The sequence below is a fragment of the Pinus tabuliformis genome, chromosome Q (assembly GCF_031772625.1).
Source record: "Pinus tabuliformis cultivar Carrire ecotype Pingquan chromosome Q, CPIR1, whole genome shotgun sequence".
NCBI lineage: Eukaryota > Viridiplantae > Streptophyta > Pinopsida > Pinales > Pinaceae > Pinus > Pinus tabuliformis.
This window is the reverse complement of record NC_142296.1, coordinates 5,497,067-5,523,339: the sequence shown is the minus strand read 5'-3', so window position 1 is coordinate 5,523,339 and position 26,273 is coordinate 5,497,067. Positions and strand designations below refer to the sequence as shown.

Sequence of the window (26,273 nt, the reverse complement as noted above, 5' to 3'; positions counted from 1 at the left end):
GCAGAGGGATGACCTTTAAGTGCATGCATTTCTTGCTCTTCCATCCTTGTTTCTTCTTGAATGCATCTTGCCATCAATTCCTCAAATCCAGGAATTACATTATTTTGACTTAGTTACCGGAGAACCCATAGTAAAAACCATTTTCGTCAACGTTTCAAATCCCAACAGGGATCCATCATATATACCATTCAAGTGGCAGTCCTCCAAGAGTAGTCCTGAATATATACCATTCAGGTGGCAGTCCTCCAAGAGTTGTGAGTGTCATTTCCCTGTCAAGAACTACTTCCCCAATAGATAGGAGATCATTCTTGATCTCGGTGATCCTTAAGAAATATGCTTGCATACTCTCATCTTTGCCCTTCTTAATTTCCTTCAGCTTATTTCTAAGGAACAAAACTTGATTTGCATCATTAACTTTAAATAAACTCACTAGTCTATCGTAGATTTCCTTGGAGGTGGTCAGCTCAGAAACATAGGCCACCAGGCGCTTGTTGATAGAGTCCCGGATGATCTTCCTTGCTTTGACTTCTCCCTTGGTCCACTTGCTTCTAGCAACAGCGGATGCATTTGATGGAGGCGCAACAATACTGCCTCTCACATGGTCCAACACTTCCTGCTCTTCCAATGTTAGATCGAGAGACATCTTCCATCCGTGATAGTCAGACTTCTCAAGGAGTTTGTCTTCAGCGGGAAAGCGTGCTGAGGACCCCATGACTTTTTTAAGATTGCTTCAACAACCTTTGGTGATTGCTCTTGCTTGGGCTTTGTCTTCACCTCAGCTTTCATACCATGTTAAATTATGGTATGTTCTATGCTTAGAGCCTTCTTTTCTTCTTATTAGCCACAGATTAGCAATCATATATACATTAAGTAAAGTGCAGATAGAACATTAAACGATCGACAGAAAACAAGCCAAGACAAGAGACACAAGATGTGACGGCTAGCCAGGGACAAACCCCAAGGAGGGGAAACCCTTTGATCAAATCTTCTTTTATCTTCAATAGTTCAACAGAGAGAAATAGTACAAAATCAGAATTCTGTAATTTTATATCAGCAGCAGCAAACCCTAGATCAGCAATGTCAAACTTGGTCAAACAGCCTCGGATTGACATCTAGTCAAATTGAAGAACTTGGTCTTCGATAGCAATAAGTATGATCTGGATTTAAACAGGAACGCAACAAATTACAGAGATAACCATAAACACAGATATGCAACAGAAATAATACTTCATTTCATTAATGTAAAATACTGAAATATGCTTACAAACAGAAATAGAAATAAACCAGCTAAGGCGATGGTAGCTTATCTCTGAGAAGAGATGTGGCGGCTACATGCCTCTGAACTATGTTACAATGAGGCTCAAAGGCCTATTTATTGTTGAGAAACAATGGAAAACCCTAAACATCTAAAAACCTAACCCTAGAAGATGAAACGCCAAACTGTGGGCCCCATTTTGGGTAAATTGGTACATCAACTTCCCGAGGTCGTAACATTGGCACCCGACCTCCGTTTGACGCGTACAATAGCTCGTTAGAAAGATCTATCCGAGAACTATAACTTTGGGAAGAGCAACATCACATCGGTCCATGGACCCATGTTGCTCCCAGATTTCCAAAAAAACATCGTTTAAGGCCTCAAAACGGCTCCGGAAGTTTAGGACCCAAAAAACTGCTAAAAATAGTAAATTGTGCTACAATTACGGAAACTAAAAAACTGAAAGAGACAGTTGTGGGGCTCCAAGTGGGATAGGTGGATGGCCACCAACATACACCTGGATCATTCCTCCCCCATTAGGAAGCAATGGTCCCCATTGCGTTGTGTTCCTCCATCTGTTGAACTTGGTCCCTGGTGAGTTGTTCTGCAATCTCTGATGTGTCCAGTAATGGTGGGGAGCATGGTCGAGGGCGTTCCACATTGAACACTCAGTGCAAGCGAAGGAATGGAGGAATGCTGTGCTCTGAAGCATTGTTTCCCACAGCCTTGGTATTTCTGTAAGGACCATGTCAGAGTGGTCTGAGCTTCTGATGGGTTGTTGTAAAGCATTCTTTCTGCAGATGTAACCAAACTTTGTTGCCCACTTGAAACTTGTGTGGTGCCCCTGTGGGTGAGGAGAAGTTGTTCTTGTGTTCTTTCCTAATTGTATGCCTCTGCTGCTGCATGGAGGAACCCTTCGCGGGGATCATGGATGTGGTGACAATCTTCCCCTTACTTTGGAAGTGAACCAAACAGAAAATGAATTTCCTAGTCTGGGAGATGAGCTTGTTGCCTTTCTTAGCAACGATCAAAGAGGTGGCAGTAGGTGGGGCTACCTCCGGTATCCTGCATAATGAATTACACAAAGAAATAATGACAACGCGAGGCCTTGACTCATACACAGCATGTCGCCTCCACAAATATGGCTAGCCTAATAATACATCGCAAACATCCAGAGGTGAAACATCACATAATACCTCATCTGTGAAGGGCTTGATGCTGTAGGGAAGGCGGCACTATTGGCAAACTCGAAGATCTTGTCCTTGGTGAAGCCACCCGATACTGTACGGTTGCGGGTGTGGTGTAGTCGGTAGGCCTAACCGCTTCACGACCTCTGCTGAAATGAAGTTCTTTTGGCTGCCACTGTCGACAATGAATTGCAATGGCGAACCCTTCACCCACATCTGTGAGTGGAAAAGACGCTCCCCCTCCTCTGGATCTCCGGGCTCATTCTTCTGGCTCTTGGCAGTGGCAACAGTGGCGCTAGGCTCCGCATCAATGATCTGCTTCCCTTTGCCATTCCCCTTGTCGGGTTCTGACTCAAGGTCGGAACATGCATCTGATACGGAAGCCTTCAACTCAGCCACCAGCGACTGCTTGGTCCGACACTCACTTGTGTTGTGGGTGGGGCTCTTGTGGAACTCACGCCACTTTCCTGTGTCCTTCTTCGACTTCGTGGTGTTGTTCTTTTCTTGCGGCTTCGACGAGTGGTCTTAGGTCACCCCGCCTTGGCTTTGTCCTTTGGTCTTCGGAGTCACAGATCCAAAGTCTCACTTCTTCTGTTTGAACTTTTGCTCGATTTTGACAATGTATTGGTACGTCGTGCCGAGCTAGGAGATGTTCAGGAACTCCATCTCTTCCTGGATGTATCTGTGTAGGCAGCCGCAGTATTGGAGTAGCAAATGTAGCTCAGAGTCCTTGATACCCAACTGTGTGCGAAGAGTATGAAAAATGTTTGTGAGCTCTAGCACATCTTGGTCCCTTCCCTGTCGCAGCGTGGTCCACTTTATGTATTTGTCCTCATAGCTTTTGACAGGGTAATACTGCTCCTTGATGGCATCTCAAAATGAATTCCAAGTGGGTGCGGCTGAAAATAGTGAGCTCGTACTTTCATCCTTCTGCTCGCAGTAGATTTCCCACCAGTCCTTGACGTGGGGGGCTGCTTTGAGAAGAGCGAAAATAATCTTTTCCCGACTGGAAAAATCATGAACAGAAAAATAACCCTTTAGCAGATTTAACCATTTACCTACGGCATCTGTGTCTATTTGACCCTCGAATATGGGGATTTCAAACTTAACTTGTACCTTAAAGGTTTGGCATTTCCAGAGTAGTTGTTGGAAGTCGAAGCGTCGCCCCTAGGTAGCCGCTAAAGGATCTGGGCAAAGTTGTCCATCATCGTGTTCCTTTGTCGCTCGAGTGCTTTTTCGAGCAAGATTTTGATAGGATCTCCTGCCCCCTCGTCTTTCTTTTCATCCGCCATAAGAGGCCATCGGGATTTGCGAGGCTGGTCTTGTAAAGGTTCGACCAGTTCAAGCCCTAACTCCTTATATCCCGACCTTGTTGGGGACATGCAAAGAAAAACAGAGAAAAAAAGCAAACCGCCCTGATACCACTGATCCGGATTTAAACAGGAATGCAACAAATTACAGAGATAACCATAAACACAGATATGCAGTGGAAATAATACTTCATTTCATTAATGTAAAATATTGAAATATGCTTACAAACAGAAATGGAAATAAACCAGCTACGGCGATGGTAACTTATCTCTGAGAAGAGATGTGGCGGCTACATGCCTCTGAACTGTGTTACAATGAGACGCAAAGGCCTATTTATTGTTGAGAAACAATGGAAAACCTTAAACATCCAAAAACCTAACCCTAGAAGATGAAACGTCAAATTGTGGGCCCCGTTTTGGGTAAACTGGTACATGAACTTCCCGAGGTCGTAAATTTGGCACCCGATCTCCGTTTGACGTGTACAATAGCTCGTTAGAAAGATCTATCCGAGAACTATAACTTTGGAAAGAGCAACATCGGTCCATGGACCCATTTTGCTCCCAGATTTCCAAAAAAACATCGTTTAGGGCCTCAAGAGTCAAAACAGCTTCAGAAGTTTAGGACCCAAAAAACTGCTAAAAATAGTAAATTGTGCTATAATTACAGAAACTGAAAAACTGAAAGATACAGTTGTGGGGGTCCAAGTGGGATAGGTGGGTGGCCACCAACATCAACCTGGATCAAAGTAGCAGCCCAAAACTGTCCTCAAAACATGGTCAAAACAACAGTCAATATATCAGCTCCTACAGTCAGCCCTAACCAATTAACGTTGCCCCAAAACAGTGGTTAAACAGAGGTCAACAAGGCTGATCTGAATTGTGGCTAGCAAGAGAGAGAGTCCCCACACAAATCCGCAGTCAAGGGAGCCTATACGTTGGTCAACGCAGTCCTCTAGCACCCAAAACGTGTTGATGTACCTTCCTGCGTCCACCTTCTTCCACGTCACAGCGTGCTGCCCTAACTGCATCCTCCTTCTTCCCATGTGAGAGTCTTCTTCCTCCTATGCATACCCAAGAGACTAGGAGAGAGAAGAGATGTGGAGATGAGATGATGAGAAAATGAATCAATCTCTTGTATTTATATGATTCATTGGGCATGTGTGCCACACATTTAACTGCTAGCCGACCTTGACAATTTGTCAAGTAAATACAAATAAATTCATATCTCCATAAATACTTGTTGGAATCGGATGATCTTTTGATCAATCCTACACCTCTCGACAAGAGGAATCTACGAAAAATATCAGCTGCCATAAATGAGGTGACCCACATGGAGTTTGGCCCTAGTTGCCAATTTTAAAAATTATCTATTAGCACAGGTATCTTGCTTTAGGTATTGGGCTAGAGTAAACACATTGAACCTGGCAAATCTAGCAGGTATCTCTAGATCTCTAATTTTCTTGTATGAATCGAACCCCTTTCGAATTAATAATTTATCTTTTGTGTAGAGATCCTCTAGTATTCAGCCCTTGGGCAAGCCCAAAGTACAAGGACTTTGAGGTGACCACACCTTATTTGAACTCTGAGCTTATCTAATGATTTGTGGTGTAGGGTTTGGCTAGTACATTAGATAAAAATTATTTCACTCATCTATTTTCAATTTCTTCTTGGGCTAAAAGGATTTATTTGCTAACTAGAGCTTGAATTTAATTGTGAATAGTGTAAATAATTGTAAATTAATTTACTAACCCTTGTAATTATTTGTTATTTTGTATATAATTATTTGGGGTTTTGGGGGTTTTATTTTGAATTCTCGTGCATAAAGGTAGGTCAAATCCCTGGTTTATGTGCACAGGAAAGCCACAAGGCTGGTAGGAATTGCTGGAGTGAGGGTCGTGTTCCTCAAGCATATGTGCAGAAGAATTAAGGGTTCCTATGAGAGACATACACAGGTGTTAGAAGTCAGAAGTAGCCACAGTTAGGGCACTTCCTGAGGTAGCCGCAGGAGCACTAAGAGGGCCGAAAATCTCATTGATTGGTAGTCACAGGACAGAGTTTCTTCATGGCTATGTAGAGACTTGAAGAAGGTATGTAGTTGAGTTTTCAAGGTTGATGATTGCTGTGGTGTATGTGTTTAGGTCTGTCCTTGAATGAGTGAGAGGACAGCAGTATTGTGTGGACTGATATACAGTGGTATAAGGGTTGTCAACCACTGTGAGAAGTCTGGTTAGGGCTGCATTGAATGTTGAATTCAAGATTTAATTCAAGGTGTAGCAAACCTGTTTGTTGTTGCCCTAAGTACAATGAATACAAGTGGTAAATCATTGCTGTGAAGGGTGTTGTTGAAGACCCTATGAATTGTGCAATTGAAGTAGCAATCCACTGTTGTGAAGGCAGGTGTTAGAGGACAGGCTGTGAAGGAGTGAGAGTCGTGTTCCTCAAGCATATGCGCAGAAGAATTAAGGATTCCTATGAGAGGCATATACCAAGGTGTTAGAGGTCAGAAGTAGCCGCAGTTAGGGCACTTCCTGAGGTAGCTGCAGGACCAGTAAGAGGGCCGAAAATCTCAGAGATTGGTAAGCGCAGGACCAAGTTTCTTCATGGCTAAGTAGAGACTTCAAGAAGGTATGTGGTTGAGTTTTCAAGGTTGATGATTGCTGTGGTGTGTGTTTAGGTCTGTCCTTGAATGAGAGAGAGGACAGCAGTGTTGTGTGAACTGATATACAGTGGTATAAGGGTTGTCATCCACTGTGAGAAGTCTGTTTAGGGCTGTGTTGAATGTTGAATTGAAGAGTGAATTCAAGGACTGTAGCAGACCTGTTTGTTGACACCCCAAGTACAGTGAATACAAGTGGTAAATCATTGTTGTGAAGGGTGTTGTTGAAGACCTTATGAACAGTGTAGTTGAAGTAGCAATCCACTTTTGTGAAGGCAGACTTGTGTAGCCCATGAACAGTGATCTAAGGAGCAGCATCGACACTGTGTGGAGGCAGAGTTTTGAAGGCCTATGTTCAGTGACATTGGAGGAGCACTGCGATTGATAGAAGGCAGATTGAAGAGCTGATGTGTGCAAGCAAATATGAACCAGGAGAGACCTTGTGAGCAGCTAGGACAGAGGTATTGGAGCAGCATATTCTCTGCAAGTAGAGGTGGTTAAGGACCTGCCAGGTGTTCAAGGCAAGTGCACTGAAAGGGCTGGTGTAAGCACTTCTTCAGCAAGTCAAGTTTGTTCTTGTTCTTGGGCAGATTGATAGTCAAGTGTTGTTGACATCAAGCCCTAGTTTTCCTTGTATCAGCACTAATTGTAAGGTCCATGATCCCTGTTACGGGAACCCTATGTTTGTTGTATTAAATTGTAATACAAGCAAGTTTTGGGTTGTGTAAATTTTTGTGTACTTCATTGATTCACTGCTGTACATTTTCTGCTGTGCAAAGTGTTTGGTGCTGTGGCATTTTAGTGTGTTTGTGATCTAGTTTTAGACATAGAATTGATTCTGAATTGCCAAGGAAAAATAAACATTCTGTGGTCAAAATCACACAAAGTAGCATAGTGTAGCCTGAATTAGGTGATAGGATATAGTGAACAGTTGTCAAGCTCTGTGGAATTCAGAATTTAGATTCCAATTGTTTGGAAATTGTACTGGAACCAATTGAATGTATCTAGGAAATTGATTTCGGATTATATTAATACTGTTATATTGTTGATTCTTAAACAATAGCCTTGCACTGTATGTTTTGCCGTATTCTTGAAAAGCAGGGCTGTTTATTGAAGATTGTATTTACACTGGAATAGTTGTTTCATTCTCTGGAAAAGGATTGTGGGAAAACCCTAGTTGCTTACGAAACCTAGGGCAAAAAATTACACAGGGAAGTGTACGTGGCTATACACTTCTTTAAATAAAAGAGATCAATCTCTTGAACTTGATGATAAGAGCGTGCAGCATAAAGCAGGCATAAGGAAATGAAACGAATTTTGGGCTAGTTGTAGGAAAAACAGATCAGGTGAGCCCAAGACAGAAAAACATAGTATAAGAGAAGCTGAAGCAGGGACAAAGGCATGCCCAAATGATTGGTCATGGCTATATCCTCTGAAAAAATAAAGAAAAACCTATTTAAGAAAGGACAATGCCTCTAAGGGCACAGGTACTTATGACATCATCACCAGCAAAGTCAGTAAATGCCCCATATAAAACTCTTAAGGTGAGAGGTAACTATATCACCAATGAAGATGAAAGAAGTAAATCTAATCGCAGGGAGAAGAATATTGAAGTTTGCAATGGCACCAAGGTTCAAAAAGGTGGCACAGGTTCTGACCCAGCTTCTAGCACTACTGACAATGGACCAAATATTGATATGACTAATACTAAACTGACTCATGCTATTTTTCCAAGTGATGGAAATTTTTGTAATGTTGTTGCTCCCACCCTTGGAAGTGACAGGAGTGTATGCAAATGTGATTGTAATAGGGAAGTTGACGAAGGATTTCACAATGTTGATATAACTATGGCTGTCATTAAATTCTGCAGTGGTGATAATATTGAAATCTCTGCTTCAGATCAATTAGCAGTTATAGAGTATGTGGATGATACAGGGCAGCAAAAGCAGAATCACTGCATGGACGGTGATTCAGGGGAAAGGAAGCATGATTGTGAATTCCCCAGGACCAAATTCTGTGAACAACATCAGGAAGGGGTTTTGTTAATAGAACATCCAAAGGGCCATATTGAAGAAAGAAATAGTGTGAGATGCAGAAGAGGGAATGCAGTGGTTGACACAAAAGGGTGAAAAGAAGACGATAATATTCACAACAACGTGCCAGAATCTGATTGTGGAAAGGATCAAGAGACTCAGAGAACTATGATTTGTGAGACTAGTCACAGCCCAAGTAAGAAGCCCCTGTGCTTAAAAAAAATACCAAGGCACACAGGTAACAAAATTGGAACCCAAATTTAATGGGACTGGTACAAACAAAAGCTTTGAACAAATATTGTATTAGTTGTGCACCCTTTGCAGTCTGTAAAGCAAGGGCTTGTGTTAGAAGGATACTTCCTTATCTACATATTGCAAACCTCACTGGCAACAAAACCATGGCAATGACAGAACCAGCTCCCAATGTCATCAGAAAAGGGTCACATGCAGGAAATGATTACTCTATCCATCAAGGCTTCTTCATTTAAAGGTGCCATGCAGATCAGTTCAGAATTCTACCACCATCTGAAGAATAGTTGAGGTGCTGTCACATACAGCATTATGATCTTGTATTTCGGCACGATGAGGAGAGATGAGGACTCTAGTAGTATTAGAGGAAATGGAACCCAGAGGTCTGGTGCATGACATTGCAACAATAGCATCCCTGTTGATTACACTTCGTGAGTCTGGCAAACAAGATGGGCACATCAGCTTATGAAACACATAGGAGATAGCACTATTGTCCCTAACATTGTTAGATGGACTGCTGAGATGGAGGAAATAACGAAAACTAGGAAAGAGGAAGCAAAAAACCAAACTTCAATACTTGTAAATAATAACGAAAATTTTGACAACTTTTATTCTCAGAAATTTTCAAATTTGTGCCAAAAGACAAAAGGAAAGAAAGTGAAAATTTCATCCTTATTAATCATATGTTTGGTACAAAGACACAAATGGAAGATTGTATTGTTGAAAACCATGGACCCAAAGATTTAAGTTTTGGAAGAGCAACAGGTGAGGATAATCAAGAGGGGACAAACAGAAGAGAGTTTGCTACCAGATTTTCTTCAGATATGTCTGTTAGCAATAGAAACAATGTTGATGCGAAAGAAGGTTTGCACAATAGGAACAGGAATACATGCACTTATTACATTCCAAGTGGCACTACAGATTATGCTGTTAAACAAGGTATTTCAGAAAATTATAAAAGAAAAAAAATTGCAATTTTGAAGCTTATCCTAGCTTCTTGGTATTCAAGGGAAGGAGAATACAAGGTAGAAGAACAAATATTTTCAATCATGATATGTTTAACACTTACATGTCTTTCTTTTCAAAACAAGGGAAGATAAACATAGCTTGCACGTTATTTTCATACATGATTGGAAAAGGCAGTGACCCATGGACCTACACCTATAACCCATTGCTAAGTGGGTTTATTAATAGAGGCTATTTTGATGGGCTTGGGAAGACTGGCGAGACAGACATGGTCTGTGCAGAGCTGGAAGCAAAGTTAAGGGTGGATGCCTGGACTTTGGGATTGGACATCCAGACCCCAACCTAACACCTGCTAAAGGGTTGGTAAATATTATGTATAGAATAGATGCACCAGAAATTGGAGCTGTTAGCAATCTCATGGATGCTGAGAGACTGTCACTATGTGGGAAGGGCAGTATCAAGACTCGTACTGATCACAATCATGAGAAGGATGAAATCTAGGCTGTCTTAGGCTCTTAGATTGGCTTTCACTTATCACTCATACAAATAAAGATAAAAGAATTGGTGAAAGATTGGAATTCGTCAAGAACACTGCTAAAGAACATTGGGCAACCTATGGTCAACATGGTTATAAGGAGCATGAATTTCAAGGAGCCATCAAAATGGCTGAACATCTACCTGATCTGATTTCTAATATCAAAGAAGGAGAACAAAGTCAGCAGCAACAGAACTTGTCATTGCTTGAGGGCAACCAATGTCGGGAAGGGGGGACTGTAATGCCCCCAAGGGATTAATTGGCCCAAGGGATGAACTAGCCTATCAACCCCCGTGGGCTATAGTCCTTGATAAAGAAGAAAACCCCAAAAGACACAATGTTTGAGGCAGCTGGGGCAAAAAGCCCAAAGTTGGGGTTTGTTGTGAACCTCACTCAATTAATTAAGGACAAAAATCACCTCAAGGAAATCTATAAATACAAGAGGGTTAGATTGAATTGGGCATCATCGAATTGGATTATTTGTCTCTGTTTTTCTTTGAGCCTGAGGGTCTGAGGATTTTAAGACCCCTTTTCTCCTTGGACTAGCTTCAGTGGAGATGATCCCACCCTACCTAGTCACTTTTCTTTGTTCTAGCAATAGGGATTTAATTATCTGAAGGAGCAGTGAAGTATTTTGTGGCAAGGAAAATCAAATCACGTAAAGATGGCCAAAACTTTCTAAGGCAAAACTCCTCGATCAGATCGAAGTTCTGAGGCCCAAAACCTAGTGAAGTCACCCTGTGGCAGAGGAGGAAACCTTCTGAAGTGGGCCAAAATTCTTCTGGAGTTGAACGTCACCTTCTACAGAATTCTGAGGCCGAAACTATGGGGCGGATTCATTGGCAGCCATTCTGTGGTTATCCACAAGTGTTTGAGTATGAACAGAGCCCTTTCAGGCTAGTCCGAGCCCTCATTAAGGATAGACAGAGCTCTGGAACAGGCCCGAAATCCCTGAACAGGAGACCTAAGGACAGATTTTGGAGAAGTCCTAAAAACTTAAGAGAAGATCTGAGTTCAGTTATCCCTTCATACACCTCGCTATCTTCCTGAGGCAATGCGCATCCCAATTGTGAGCTAAAGACGCATTGCGGACAGCCCCTGTAGCAGGACAAGGGCTCGTCTTGAGGTTAGCCAGTTTCTCTGGTCATAATCGCACAAAGTAGCATAGTGTAGCCTGGATTAGGTGATAGGATATAGTGAACAGTTGTCAAGCTCTGTGGAATTCAGAATTTAGATTCAAATTATTTGGAAATTGTACTGAAACCGATTGGATTTATCTAGGCAGTTAATTCGGATTATATTAATACTGTTGTATTATTGAATGCTTAAACAATAGCCTTGCACTGTATGTTTTCCCATATTACTGAACAGTGAAAAGCAGGACTGTTTATTGATAATTGTATTTACGCTAGAATAGTTGTTTCATTCTCTGGAAAAGAATTTTGTGGAAAAACCCTCGTTGCTTAAGAAACCTAGGGCAGAAAATTTCCCTAGATTATTACACAATTCGATGTTGGAGTTGCTGAGGAGGTTTCTCTTAGATGTGTGGAACGCTTGTGTATATAGCACTAAAGTGGATGGGCAAGCCATAGCCCAACTTGTGAGACACAATCCAAGTTTTTTGGATGGGAATGGAGTTGCATGCTATCAATGAACCTTTAGTAAATGTCCTTGCTTGGTTGATGGTGAGAAGCCAGCGATGGGCTACTTGTATGAGGCCATGGATGGGCCAACGAAGCTATCCATCGGTACTGAAGACAAGGGGAGAGATGGATTCACTAGACGAAATGAGATATGGGATGTGATTGATGAGCGATGGAACAACACTCTCCATCATAAGAGTCATGCAGCAGGGCTCTACCTCAACCCTACACTCTTATGCATGTGGATTTAGGTTTGATGTAGAGGTTATGGATGGATTTTACCAATGTATTCAGAGGATGGTGTTGACTTCCATTGAATGTAACGACATTTCCAAACAACTTGAGGTATTAGTTGAGTTATGGGACATTTGGGTATCATATGGCTATCCAAGACACGACCACTAGGATGCCAGGTAAGCTACAAGTAAAATTTATTTCAACTTTCAAACTTTCAAATTTCAATGTGTTTCCTTTCTATGTTAATATTTGACATTTGTTACTTAATGGAAATTTGAAATATAACTCATTGTCATTCCTAGGAAATTTGAATCCTTTCCATTATTTGTTGTAGATATTTGGCGGGCAAACTTTGGTAGAAGAGTCCCAGAGTTGCAAAAACTCGCCATTCGGTTGCTAAATCAAACATGCAGCTCTTTAGAGTGTGAGCGCAATTAGAGTGTCTTTGAAAAGGTACACTCCAAGAAGCACAAGTTAGAAATTTTCAATTTAAATTTAATTTTTTTTATAAATTCATTAATTTAATTTATTGCATATGCCCATCAGACATCATCATCTAATCACAAAATGCCCCTCATGTAGGTTAGATGTCCAACACCTCAATGACATGGTCTATGTCTACTACCATCTTAGGTTATGGGTCAAGCAGATAAACGAAATACCCGAGAAGATGTCATTTCACTGGAGGCACTTGACACCACAAGTCCATGGGGGGTGGAGACCAAGAGGCCTATCATGGAGGAGGCACCTGAGTAGTTGGAGCAACAAGTTGAGGAGAAAGATGAGGCAGAGGAGGAGGAGGAGGATGCTCCACTTGTAGGAGAGACAGATTTGGATAAGGGTAAGGATATTGAAAATGTGTGGCCGCCAATGCCATAACGACCCCCTCCACAAAGGCTGCCAACTAGGGGAAGAGGCAAAATACATCTCACTTCACCTTCCACCTTCGGCTCAAGTTCAACACGTCCATCTACTGCTTCTAGAGGAAGAATGACATCAGTAACCTTTGCCCATAAAAGGGGTAGAGGGAATCGTTGATATTTTAGTGCACCATGATTAGGCTTATAGTATCTAGATGACTCATGATGATTATCTCATGAGATATACTTTTTTGCTTTGATGTGATTTTCTTTTATCTTATTAGGACTTGTGGCTCAAGACAGATATCATATTTCAGTATTGATGTTTGACGTACCACTTGAAATGGACATCTTATACATTTTATATAGTAGTTTCATCTTCATTTTATGTGATTATGTGTTTGTTTAATGTTGATGTTTTAGAAGTTTACATTTTGAAAAAAAGAAAAATGATTATTTTGTATTTTTTAAAGTTTCCCGATAATTTCCCCAATATTGTCCATAATTTAAATTTTGGACCCCAAGCAATAAATTGCCAATAATGATTGTAGGTTTGACTAAAGTCAACCATGCACATCCAAGCTCAAAACCCTATTGGGGAAAACAACCTACCATTGAGTTGAGTATTTACACCCATTCAAGTGATTCATTTCATTCTTACAAAAGGGAAATGCCTAAGGGCATCATCAGGTGTTGCATTCTCTCTAATGCTTGAGTTTCTTTCTCTTTCTAGTGCACTTATTCTTGGGTTCTCTTTATGTACAGTGGTGCTCCTCCTCTAAAGCACACCCTACCCATCAAACCACCTCCCATATCCAGAGGATCAACCAAAGATCCATTTGAAGTTTCCTTCTTTCGACCTTGGATGTTAGGAGTATCCTTCACTTGTACGTCTCTCCCCCCTCCCCGCTCAAACCAGGGTCGTGAAGTCGGGCCCCTCGATGGTTCCAAAAGACTCCCACGGGAGCCAATGCCCTATTCACCCCCTCACCATTGACCATTAGACTTGGGAATCATTGACATCATCACCCAATCTCCCTCTCTCTCTCTCTCTCGATAGGTTCTTGAGTTGGGTTGTCCACCTTTCTAGTCTTGGACAAACTCAATTAGTGTTTTGCATCATCGTACCCTTATCACGATTTTATACTATGTTCGAATTTTATACTTATCTAGATTTTTTTCTTTGTATTATTTCAACATTTTCTATGAGTTGCACTAGCATTCGCACATTGTATTCATACTAGTTGTACTCTTCAGTCCCGTTGACCTACTTTTGTGGTCATTTGTCAAACATTAACAAAATTATATTATCTTTTATTATCTTGATTGGTTTCGCTTCAAGTGTTGCACTGCCCTATTGTTGGTTCATTTTTCACTTATTGTAATTTTTGGGCCTATGTTGGTTGCATTAAATTCTCTCATTATCTCTAGTGAATCACCAAAAAAGTGAAATATCAACAGAATGCGCGATGTTTATTTAGTCCACTATATTTGAAATATCATTCTTCATTTTTTAGATGGGGAATGCTCAATATGTTGTTGGACAAACAAAAGCTTCCCAGGGTTTCTAAGTGGTCACTTCCACATACCAATCAACAAAATAGATCACCACCATATACCAACCAACAAAAAATAGCACCTCCACCTACCAACCAACTAAAAAGATCATAAATTTTATTATTTTCAAATTGTTATTGAGAGGTTGTACATAGGACAGCGTTTTGATCCAATGTAGATGATTAAGGGTTGTTAATACCTACTCTCAACCGGATGAAAGATAATTGGTTCGAATTTAGAATGGAATGAACAAAAGCAAGATTCTTATCCATACAATAAATTAAAATACAAGTGACCTCAAGCTTTATTGTTTTAATTGGCATGGTTTGCTTTGAATGGCCAATTGCTCAGGCATAAATATGTTGCTTCCTAAAGAAAGGCTTGCTTGTACCAAAACCATGTATCTGCCTTTCTTTAATTCAAAAGGCATTAGAACAAAAAGCTTACTAACTTGTAATGTGGCTCAATATTAGTTATCGATTATTATTATGTAAAAAAGTTGTATGCAAGGGAGCAAAGCATCTAAGCTTTGAGGGTGAAGCTTTGTAACTTTGAGGGTTTTTTACGCATTGGTGTTTTCAATGGCTCGATGACAAGTTTGGGGGGCTCTACGCCCCCACCCCCTCTGCCTACTCCTGATGTAGATGCCTTTAACTCATTGGTTGCGAATGGGCCAAAGTTTCATATGGCAAACTTTCTCATTTCAACGAGAAATTGAAGGAAATCCCAAATGTGGAGGTTGTTGAAAAGTAGCAAGTGAAGGTTTTCTTTAACTTGTGCCTTAGTAAAAGAGACCACAAGTAGTCATACCCTTAGCATGCACAAGTTCCTATAAGTTAGGACAAGTTCCTATAAGTTAGGACAAGTTCCTAAAAGTTAGGACGAGTACATAAAAATTAGGATGAGTGCATGAAGCATTTTAACTCATGCGGTTAGTTGGAGGCTCAATTGTTTGTCTCTTAGTGCGAGTTAGAAGTCTCAATGGTTATTTGTGGCTAGGACAAGTTACATGAGTCAATTAGACTCAGTTTACTAGTCAAGACCAAGTTCCAAAAATACACTTGCCAGATTTAGCATGAGTGAAAATCTTATAAGGAGGACAAAAGCATAGAATTGATTCATTGTTTTGTGAGCATGAATTGGTTAGACAAGACAATAGAGAGCACGAGTTTGGGTGTAGGAGCTTATGTGTGGGAAGGGCATACTAAGGGAAGCTTTTGCGCAGATTGATAGAAGAGAGTTCCTTGGAATTTGCGCTAGGATTTAGGAATTAATTCCTAAATAATAGGAGCTCCCTATACGCAAGGATTTAGGAAGCAGATCAGGGTTCTTGCAAGGTGTTTCAAGCTTAGAACAAGTAGAGGAGAACAAGATTGTTTTCTGATAGAAACAATTGTATTGTAAGAGATCTATTGCTCAAATTTATATCAATAAAATTCTCGAACAAGTAGAGAGTTTTCTTAGTTGGGTTCCCTAGAAAATTTTGTATTGTTGTATTGTATGAATGTGTTTTTAATTATGTTCTATTCCACTGCAAAAGAGTAGAGAAATTTGGTGTCGTGTTGTTACAATTTAGTTTTAGAATTATTCACTACAGCAATGTGGAATTTTCAGGGAAATTCTACATGGTACCAGAGCGAGTACAGAATTAAGACCAGCACAAGTTGAATGCTAGCATCATAGGAGAAGAAATTCCAAAGCAATTGTAGCCTATAGGAGCCTCATCAAAGGAAGGAGCCAAGTTTCTTGGGTTTTTTTTTTGTGTTTGGTACAAGTCGAGTTTGGACAGTTGGTGGCTAAGGTTGAGGGCAGATTTGTGCTCACTTTTGTTGTGTGATTCTTTATGCATCAGGCCGCAGATTTCTGTGGTTTTTACAGGAAGGTCGAAGCCCTAAATGGGAGCTGGACGAAGTTATATAACCTTGGTAAAGCAGCATGTATTAGGCGTAGTTATAGCGCAGTGAAGGAAGGCTTGTAGAGGAAGGGTTACACAAGTTTTGAAAGAGGTTTAGAATGTGAGATTTGGGCTAGTGTATTGTTGTACAAGTGCCCTAACCAAAGGGCAAAAATCTCAGGATTGGGTGCACAGGCCGAGGATATTTAACGCAGTGGAAGTCATCCATTGCAGAGGTGTGCTTGTTGTTCTTTCATGCTGATGCATTGCTAGGTGGTGAAGTCCTTTGAGACAAATTTGGTTGGCAGCTCGTGTATATGTTGAAGGGTTGTTAGAGAGGTGGCAGAAGGGCCCTAAGTACTGCTTCTTGCGAAGGACTACAAGGTTGTTAGTGGGCAAGTGTTGGATAGGTCTCTTGGTAAGCAAGATGAGGTACCAAGGATTGAGAGTAGATCATTGTTTAAAGGGAGGATCATGATAGTTTTGGAGGATGATAGGGTGGGAGAATTTGTGAAGTAGGTCATACCACCACCACAAGATCCCCAACAGTTGACCCAGCATACTAAGAATGATATCAAGGCAAGGAGGTTTATTCTAAAAGGGGTCAGAGATCATATAGTTCCTCATATCCATGAGAAAATTGTCAAGATCCCTTAAACCGGAATCCCTATTGCAGCAACTGATGATATTTCTCCTACTTGTTAGATTTACATGAACAAGTTATTTGCAGTTTCCTACAACAAACATAATTGCAGCCTACACCATTTAAAATAATATGCCGAAACAAGAAAATAAGAGAGAAAGATACAACACAAATAACACAGTTGTTTTCAGACAAACATCCCCGGAAAAACCCAATGCGGTAAAACCGATGCAACAGATCTGAGGGTTTGTATTATTAAGCAAAAGTTATGTCTGAATACAATCTCTAGATGCCTTGCTGGCAATCTAGTACAGATAATATCACTCGATAGAAGAAATTAGTGAGATTAACTCACTCTACACTGCAAATCCTGGCTGATCTGGCAGTTGAACCAAAGAGTCCCATCTACTTCTGTGCTATCTCTACGTGGGCCTGCGTCAGCCTCTAAGGCACTACGTCACCTCTGTTGGGAATCAATTTGCTCTCAGGAGCTGACTCCAGCCCTCTTGGCTCACAACGTCAGCCTCCTCAGCAAATTTCGGACCTCTACGTGGAAGGCTTCTACGCTGCTCTGTGTGGGCCTTGCATGAACCCTCTTGGCTCTGCGTCACCCTTTCTGGCGTCTACGTTGCCTCCTCTGTGTGTCTCTCTGCCTCTCCGCTAAGTATTCTTGGCTCCGGAGAAGATCCTCCAGCCAAAACTCCCTCTATCCCTCTCTGTGTGATCACTGCATTGCCTCTAGCTTCAGCAATTCGATCTGACTAATCAACTCTTTGTATATGTTCCAAATGACCCTCAAGCTTCCTTAAATAATCTTCATGTTGACATTCAATGGCCCAGATTAGAAGCTAATCAGTGGCTAACATCATTTCTGCTTGATCCTCGTCTTCTTCTAGAAGTTACACCCACAGTTAGATTAATACCCATTGAGCAGAAAGGCAGGGAGAGCTCAAAGTAGAGAAGTGGTGGTTGAGCAAGAGCAAGATAGAGCTCTCAAAATGGAGCCTCAGCCAGTATCTCAGTTTGAGTCTAAGCTAGTTGGCAATTGCGCTGACCAGCGAGATGATGAGGAGCATAGCCCAAGGCGAGTGGAGGCATCCACTTAGTCAGTGACTCCCAACATAGGGAGACTTTGAATCAAGTGGGTAGAGGATTTGTTTAAGGGAGATCAAGAGAGAGTTAGATCTTCCAGTATCACCTTCAGCAAGAAGAAGCAGCCACAGAGGTACACAGGGTACATGGCACTTATGACTAAAGTGATGGACTTGTAGCACATTGTGGCAAAGAACAGGTCTTCAAATCAGGTTTCGCAGAAGAAAGCAGGGAAGTCTTCTAGTTTAGAGGGAGTAGTTGCAGCAGGGGAAAACATGGTAGTGTTGGAGACGGATCCCGGTGGCCGAGGTTCTTCCAGAAGCACCTTCCTCGCTAAGAGGGAGTGTTGAAAAGTAGTGAGTGAAAGTCTTCTTTAACTTGTGCCTTAGTCAAAGAGACCACAAGTAGTCTTTTCCTTAGCATGCACAAGTTCCTATTAGTTAGGACGAATTACTAAAAGTTAGGACGAGCCCCTAAAAATTAGGACAAGTTCCTAAAAATTAGGATGAGTGCATGAAGCAGTTTAACTCATGCGGTTAGTTGGAGGCTCAATTGTTTGTCTCCTTAGTGAGAGTTAGAAGTCTCAATGGTTATTTGTGTCTAAGACGAGTAACATGAATCAGTTAGAGTCAGTTAACTAGTCAATCACAAGACCAAGTTCCAAAAATAAACTTGCCAGATTTAGCATGAACGAAAAGCTTATAAGGAGGACGAAGGCATAAAATTGATTCATTGTTTTGTGAGCATGAGTTGGTGAGACAAGACAATAGAGAGCATGAGTTTGGGTGCAGGGGCTTGTGTGTGGGAAGGGCATACTAAGAAGAAGCATGTGCGCAGATTGATAGAAGAGAATTCCCTGGGATTTGTGCTAGGATTTAGGAATTAATTCCTAAATAATAGGAGCTCCCTATGCGCAAGGATTTAGGAAGCAGATCAGGATTCTTACAAGATGTTTCAAGCTTAGGACAAGTAGAGGGAGAACAAGATTGTTTTCTGATTGAAACAATTGTATTGTAAGAGATCTATTGCTCAAATTTCTATCAAAAAAATTCTCAAACAAGCAGAGGGTTTTCCCAATTGGGTTCCCTAGAAAATTCTGTGTTATTGTATTAAATGAATGTGTTTTTAATTTTGTTCTATTCCACTGCAAAAGAGTAGAGAAATTTTGTGTCTTGGTGTTACAATTTAGTTTCAGAATTGTTCACTACAGCAGTGCAGAATTTTCAAGGAAATTCTACAGAGGTATTTGCGCCTAAGTCAAAAACTCAAGCTCCGCAATTGGCCAACCAGTTCGTGGGGATCTAGCCCTCCCCATGTTGTGTGAGGTTGTGAGTGGGAAAAAATTGGCAACCTGTGATCAAGGGTTCTGTCTCTTCGGCCTCTTGCAAAAAAAGGTATTTTACATTCTTCTTCAAAAAGAAGGCAGATTGAGACCTGGTCTTAAGAAGTGGGCCTTATTTCATGGGGGCTCAAGGGTTATATATGGACCAGTGGAGTCCAAATTTTAATTCGAAAAGTGATGTTCCATCTGCAGTCTTAATATCTAAGTTACGGGAAACGTCCCTCCCAACCCCAGAAACATCGTTCAATGTTTCGGAAACCGAAATTGGTACGACCCACCATTGAAACGCGATTGAAACATTTCCAAGTTGTTTCAGTTTTTTGGAAAATTAGGATCTGAGTTTCAAAAAGTTTCAGAGGTTTTTAAATTTTTGGAATCATATTCCAAAATCCGGAAACATATCACAAAAAATCGTGATCTGTTAAACCGGGAGTTCGTTTTTTTGCTTGGGATAATTTGGAAAAGTCGAGCCCGCCCCCTCTTAACCTATATCACCTAGACCAAACCCTATTTTCATTCCATTTGCCATTTTGTTCAATGTTGTTGGAGCCTTGGAGGAGGTCATGACCCGTCGCTGCTTGGAGTTGGAGGAGGCCTTATGAGCTGCCATCGACTATTGCCTGCCTGTAGTTGAGCCCAGACATGTCATGGTCCAGACTCCAAATTCATAGTGAGCCATTGCTTGTAACTTATTACTCGCTTCAGTTAATTTATGTTCTATATTTTGTGCATTCCCAGCATTGAATATTCTGATTTAGTCTAAGCTTGTTAAAATAAGGAATTAATGGGACTTTTCCATTCTTTAATATGGCACTCCCACTAACTGAAGTAATGGATTTATTTACTGTGCACCCTCTGCTACAGTTCGCTTGAACATTCTGTTGCACTGTGATCTTGGCATTATCACTCATTTGTTGGTTTCAATCAATTGTTTTGTTGTATATTGACCAGTGATTCACACAAATACTCCCTGCACTGGTTTGCACTCGCTTCAGAATCTTTATCCACTACAGAGATGGGGCCAGTGACCTAAACTAGCTCCTCAATTCACTGAGAGAGATGTGCCAATGATCTTAACCAGCCCCTTTGAGAATAAAGGAGTCAACATTGTCATTGATGGAGGAGCCACTACCAAAACACTTGTCTAGACTCCAACCTTACTGCTATTAAAGCATTGTCTATTCTTCTATTATTTCAAAAGAACATACCTTTTTTTTTGGCAGATCACCCACCAAGTTGAAGACATCTGAAATCAGTTTTGAGATGAATTCCTGATCACTGATCCTCTTAATCCCACCGTTTGTCTCTAAACTCCACCAAGAATCCAGTGCTTCCCATTTGTATTAACTCCTTTTCTATTATATAGCTTAGAAATTTGCATTTAGATGATTTAAATTCAAATTTGACACAAGTCCAAACACTTTACTTACACATGTTTTAACTTAGACTTGAAATTTATTTGTAACCTAGAACATGCTTCATTGGACACACTTGAGACAGATTACAAATTAAACTTCAATATTAGTTCTTGAATATAAATTCTACAGGTGCTCTTGCCATGATACATTCCATTGCTAAGTTACTAGAAACATCCCATTCATGGCATCTTCAAGTTCATCCATTCGTAGTGAGGAACAAGCAATTGAATCAGCCCCTAAAGTTGATCCAAAGTCACCACTTTGGAAATATGTAATTGTTGTAAGGATATTCCAAGGAGGGGGATCATTGGTATGAGTTTGCAATGAGTGTCAAAAGCAGTTTAAGGGATCATACTTGCATTAAGAAACACTGAGATTTGAATGTGCACTGAACCACCTAAAGAGAATGGAACAAAGGGAAAAGGTTTAAGCAAGGACAAAATTGCAAAATATCAGAAAGTACAAGAAAAAGCAAACGAGGCAAATTCTCAATTCAAACAACCAACCAGGTTAGGAGCATCTTCATCAAAGCCTCCACTTCCCTCTTATGGAATTGGCAGCCTTGGTTCAAAGCGGTCTAATTTGGGACCGCTTGAAAAGAGTTTTAATGATGATGCTTGGGAGAAGAAAAACGCAGCTATAGGTCAATGCTTTTATGCACATGGCCTTCCCTTCAACCTTGTGCAATCTCCCTACAGGGCAAAGATGATTAGAGTAGTGAATGAAGCCCCAAAAGGGTACAAGAGCCCTGCATATGAGAAGGTTCAAACTACATTGTTGACTGCTAAGAAGTTAGATTTGGAGGCTAAATTAAACCCCATTTCGTAATTCATGGTGCATTTCAGGGGTGTCCATCATTTCTGATGGATAGAAAGATCAAAGGAATAGGCCTTTGATCAATGTGATTGCTCAGAGTCCAAAGGGGAAAATGTTTTTTAAGGCATTGGATTGTGAGAGTGTTAATTTTAGATAACAATGGTATGTTCTTGATCTGAAATGATCATATGTTAAAACTGAAGTAGAATTGATTATGCCCACAGTGAAATGAATGTTAACTTAAATTGTTGAAACCGAGAGAACTGCTTGAGAAGAAAGACTTTATGACAGTTGATAAAACATAAGTAAGATATAAAACAAAAGTGAAAACAGCAAATACACAACGATACCAGACAGCAAGATTGATTACGGAGTTCGTCCCTGATGGACTACGTCTCCAAGTCCGCTTTCAAGATGGGTGACCGCTTTATTAGGATTGATTCCGAAGAGGTTGATTACACAGCAAATTGACCAAACTGAATGTGCACGCAGGCACTTCTGGTCACTGTCATAAGAAAGCTCTCTGAACCAGCTTTCCAATGCCTGTCACGGTTCCCAATTCCGACTCTGGATGCTCCTGTTACACTGAAAACAAAACAACCTCTAACCTCCAGAATCTGCACACAAAACTTCAAAACCACTCTATCCCCTCTTCAATGAGTAAAACTGCCTCTTATAACCTCCTAGATGCATTCGAAATTCTTCCTCCAAGTTTAGGAATGAACTGCTGACTTTAGGGGTTAAATTTAGGGTTTAGTTGAAGATATTATGTCACTTTGTGACATTAGGCACCTTAGGTGTATTAAAATATCCAAAACTTAATTACAAAAAGAACCCAAAATACACCATATAACAAATATATCCGATGGCGGTTTACTAACGGCGCGGAGTTGGTTGACCGCCCGCATGTGAACAGGTGGTTCAGCTGCAGTCTTGTCACAAGCCGCCACCTTGCAGGTTAAGCCCGACGGTTGCGGTCAATCGAACTGCATGTGGCATTATTCCCGACGCGGTTATCCAGGCAGTAATCCACTCCGGCGGTTCTGAAGGTGAGCTGTTCACATGGTCACGGTTTCCAATTCCGTGATGGTTAAGGCTCTAACATCTCCGCTGTTTGTAACCCCGACTGCCACGACCACTCACATGACACTATCTCCGCCGCGGTCTCCATACCCGCACGGTTTAGGGACTATTATATGTTTTATAATGTTTATTAATGTTTTGCATTAGTTTTACAAAGGTCCGAGGGTTATGTAGACTTAGATTTATATGTCTAGGTTTTTGTAACTTAGGTTTTTTTACATGGTTTGGAATGTATTAATACATAGTTTGTAATGTAACATGGTTTGATAGGGTTTAGGACTTAGGATTAATGTATTAAAAATACATTTGATTTGTACCATAGCTTTTTTAGGGCTAGGACTTAGGTTTTAGATTTTAGTCATCAAAAAACCCATTTACAACCAATTGTCACAAAGTGACATTCAAACCCACACATACATCTTCGTCACAAAGCTACATTTGCGACGACATCACATGACGACAAAACCCGTCGACACCAAAACTTGCGAGGCAGTCGACAAACCCATTTTGACGATCAAATCCTGGCGGAACTGACGAAAACCAACATGTCAACAACCAGGTATCAAACCATATCACCATGAAAACCATATACATTACCGGACAACCTGAACCATAAACATCACTGTCGAAGCTGACGACACCAGACACTGAATGCTAATGACAAAACTGAACCTGTGTAATTGATCTGACGAGATCCTCCTGGATCAGTTCTATGCTTTAACACAATTTACTTCAATGTTTCTTATCATCCCAATGACAATTTCCAATTATCTTCAGTAGCAATCACATTAACTTATACACATTGACAATAGATGCAGGTAGAACATAAAAACATATGCAGAAGACAAGCCAAGACAAGAGGACACAAGATGTTGCGGATGCCAGGGGCAAACCCCAATGTGGGGAAATCCTTTGATCGGATCTTCTTATTATTCTTCAATAGTTTAGCAGAAATATATGCCCAAAACAAATCTGCCAAATCAGAAGTCAAATCAGCAACCAATGCAACCCTAACCAGAAAGTCAACAATGGTCAAAGATGCCCCAAAACGTCCTCCAATTAGCTTAGTCAACAGCAGAAGAATGCGGCCTCCAAATAGTTGTCAAAGTCAACCCAAAACAAGCTCAGTCAACCCAATCAAAGTCTGTTGTAATTCTGTGATCAAACCAGAAAATCAATGCAACAATCAACTTCGTCAAACATTCCCCAATCACCTCGAAATCCATGCCAAAGAATACGTCCTACATAAATTGAAATTTTGCCCCCAAAACAGAAGTCGACGCTGGTCAAACACTGTTGGTCAACGCATGCCCTAGACCTGAAATTTTCAACCTCCAAAACCAGTCCAGAAATCTACCTTCCTTCCACACATGCGAAGAAGAGAGCCTCCAAGTTGTACGAACCAATCAAGAGAGGAGAGAGAAGATGATGTGATGAGATGAGTGATGTCCAAATGAGAGAAGGGTCACTCCTATTTATACAATTCGTTGAGGGTGAGGAGACACATCCATTGGGCTTCATGAGCCTACATTTGACTAAAGCCGACCTCAACAATTTGACCATGAGAAAGAATAAATTCAAAATTCCATTTCTGCTTGTCAAAATGAGATGATCTTTATATCAAAATTGTACCTCTCGAAAAGAGGAATCCAATGCAATAATCATCTCCATCATATGAGTTGTCCTAAGGTGGAATTTGGCCCTAGTTGCCAATTTTAACACTCCCTCTCAACTAGGGAGAATTCCACCTGCCAATCAAACTGTCATCATCATGCCAACCTGTCATCCTGTACCATCCCTGTCACCGTCCTGCTCTGCTCTGCTCTACTGAACCATGAAGTAATAATGAAGAAGAAGTGATCGAGAGTGAGTCATAAGATCATACCACTCTCCACTGACAAAAGTTAGTCCTTGATCCCAGATCAAGTTGTTGAACACCATGCATCCTAGTCATAGGGAGTACGATAGTACACAATGCGTCCATCGGTAGTGCTATGGTCCCTAACCATCTTTTCCCAACTCATTCGCCAAAGGAGAGGTACTTCCCATGAGTCCCGGACTTTATGGGTAGGATGTGTGTCGAGGCATCAGCAAGAGAAGGTGAACCACTCATCTTGCTCATATGCCATAGGAGAAGGTGAACCACTCATCCTATGCATATGTCAATCATAGGGGAAGGTGAACCACTCACCCTACATGCATGTGTCCAGGTAGGGGAAGGTGAACCACTCATCCTGCTCATATGCCATAGGAGAAGGTGAACCACTCATCCTATCCATAAGTCAATCATAGGGGAAGGTGAACCACTCACCCTACATGCATGTGTCCAGGTAGGGGAAGGTGAACCACTCACCCTATATTCAACGCACCACTAGGGGACGGTGAACCACTCACCCTATGGTTGCTCATAGCTAGCTCCAAGAAGCACCCCAAGCCACCAAGAGCTCCTAGAGTTCTGTGTCCAACTCATACGGGACCCTCATAGCAGGGTCGTTCCACGACTCCAAGTCTTTCTCAGAAGGTTAAGAATTTGACCTTCCCTAAAGGCTTCGTGAGAATGTCTGCAACCTTTTCATCTGTCCTGATGTGATGGAGCCTAATTGTCGCCCGTTGTACCATATCCCGGATAAAGTGGTACCTGATATCAATGTGCTTAGAGTGGTCATGGAACACGAGATTCTCTAATAGACGAATCCCACTCTGGTTGTCGCAAAAGATCATGGTGGTATCTAGCACGTGCTCAAATAGCTCACTAAAGAGCTTCCTCAACCAAACTGCCTCACAACGGGCCATACTCGCGGCAATGTATTCGGCCTCGGCGATGCTTAGTGCAACCAATTTCTGCTTGCTGCTCATCCAAGATATAGAAGCAGACCCCAAAAAGAAGAAACACCCAAACGTGCTCTTACGATCCACCGCACTGCTAGCCCGGTCAGCGTCTGTATATCCATGTAGCCTCAAATTCCCAACAATGTATCTCAGTGCATAGTGGATTGTGCCCCGGAGATATCTCAAGAGATTCTTGGCAACAATCCACTGAATGTGAAGAGGCTTGACCATATATTGACTCAATGTGTTCACAACGAAGCATATGTCAAGACAGTAGTTGACCAAAAACATTAGGGCCCCCACAAATTGACGATACTTGGTAGGGTTCGCCAATCCGAGCCCAGTAACAGTTCCACATAGCTTCCTAAAGTAGAGTTCCGTCGAAGTAGTCATGAACTTGCAGTCCACCGTCCCACATCTCTCAAGTAGCTTCACAATATATTTTCCTTGAGAAAGGAAAATCTCACCTGGCTTTTGCCAGACCTCCAACCCTAGGAAATAATGCATCAGTCTTAAGTCCTTCATCTTGAACTCGGAAGCCAACTCCCTCTTGCATTGATGAATGAGAGGGTCATCACCTGTCAGAAAGAGACCATCCACATAAAGGACCAAAATGAGAGGTATGTCCTTTTCAACCTTGAAGTATAGGTTTAGGTCAACATCGCTTC

The 26,273-nt window shown here is 41.3% G+C and overlaps 1 protein-coding gene across 3 annotated transcripts in view; it reads right to left on the bottom strand.

The window, feature by feature from the left end:
* LOC149217998 (PHD finger protein ING1-like) overlaps positions 1-26,273 on the bottom strand; it is a 280,739-nt gene that overhangs the window by 240,178 nt on the left and 14,288 nt on the right. The window contains exon 1 of one of the 3 annotated variants that reach the window (XM_089383719.1): positions 8,997-9,081. The exons of the other annotated variants lie outside the window; for them this stretch is intronic. The gene's annotated coding sequence lies outside the window, so the exon portion shown is untranslated. Of the gene's footprint in view, positions 1-8,996; positions 9,082-26,273 lie in introns of those variants that run through there. 3 annotated transcript variants of the gene reach the window in all.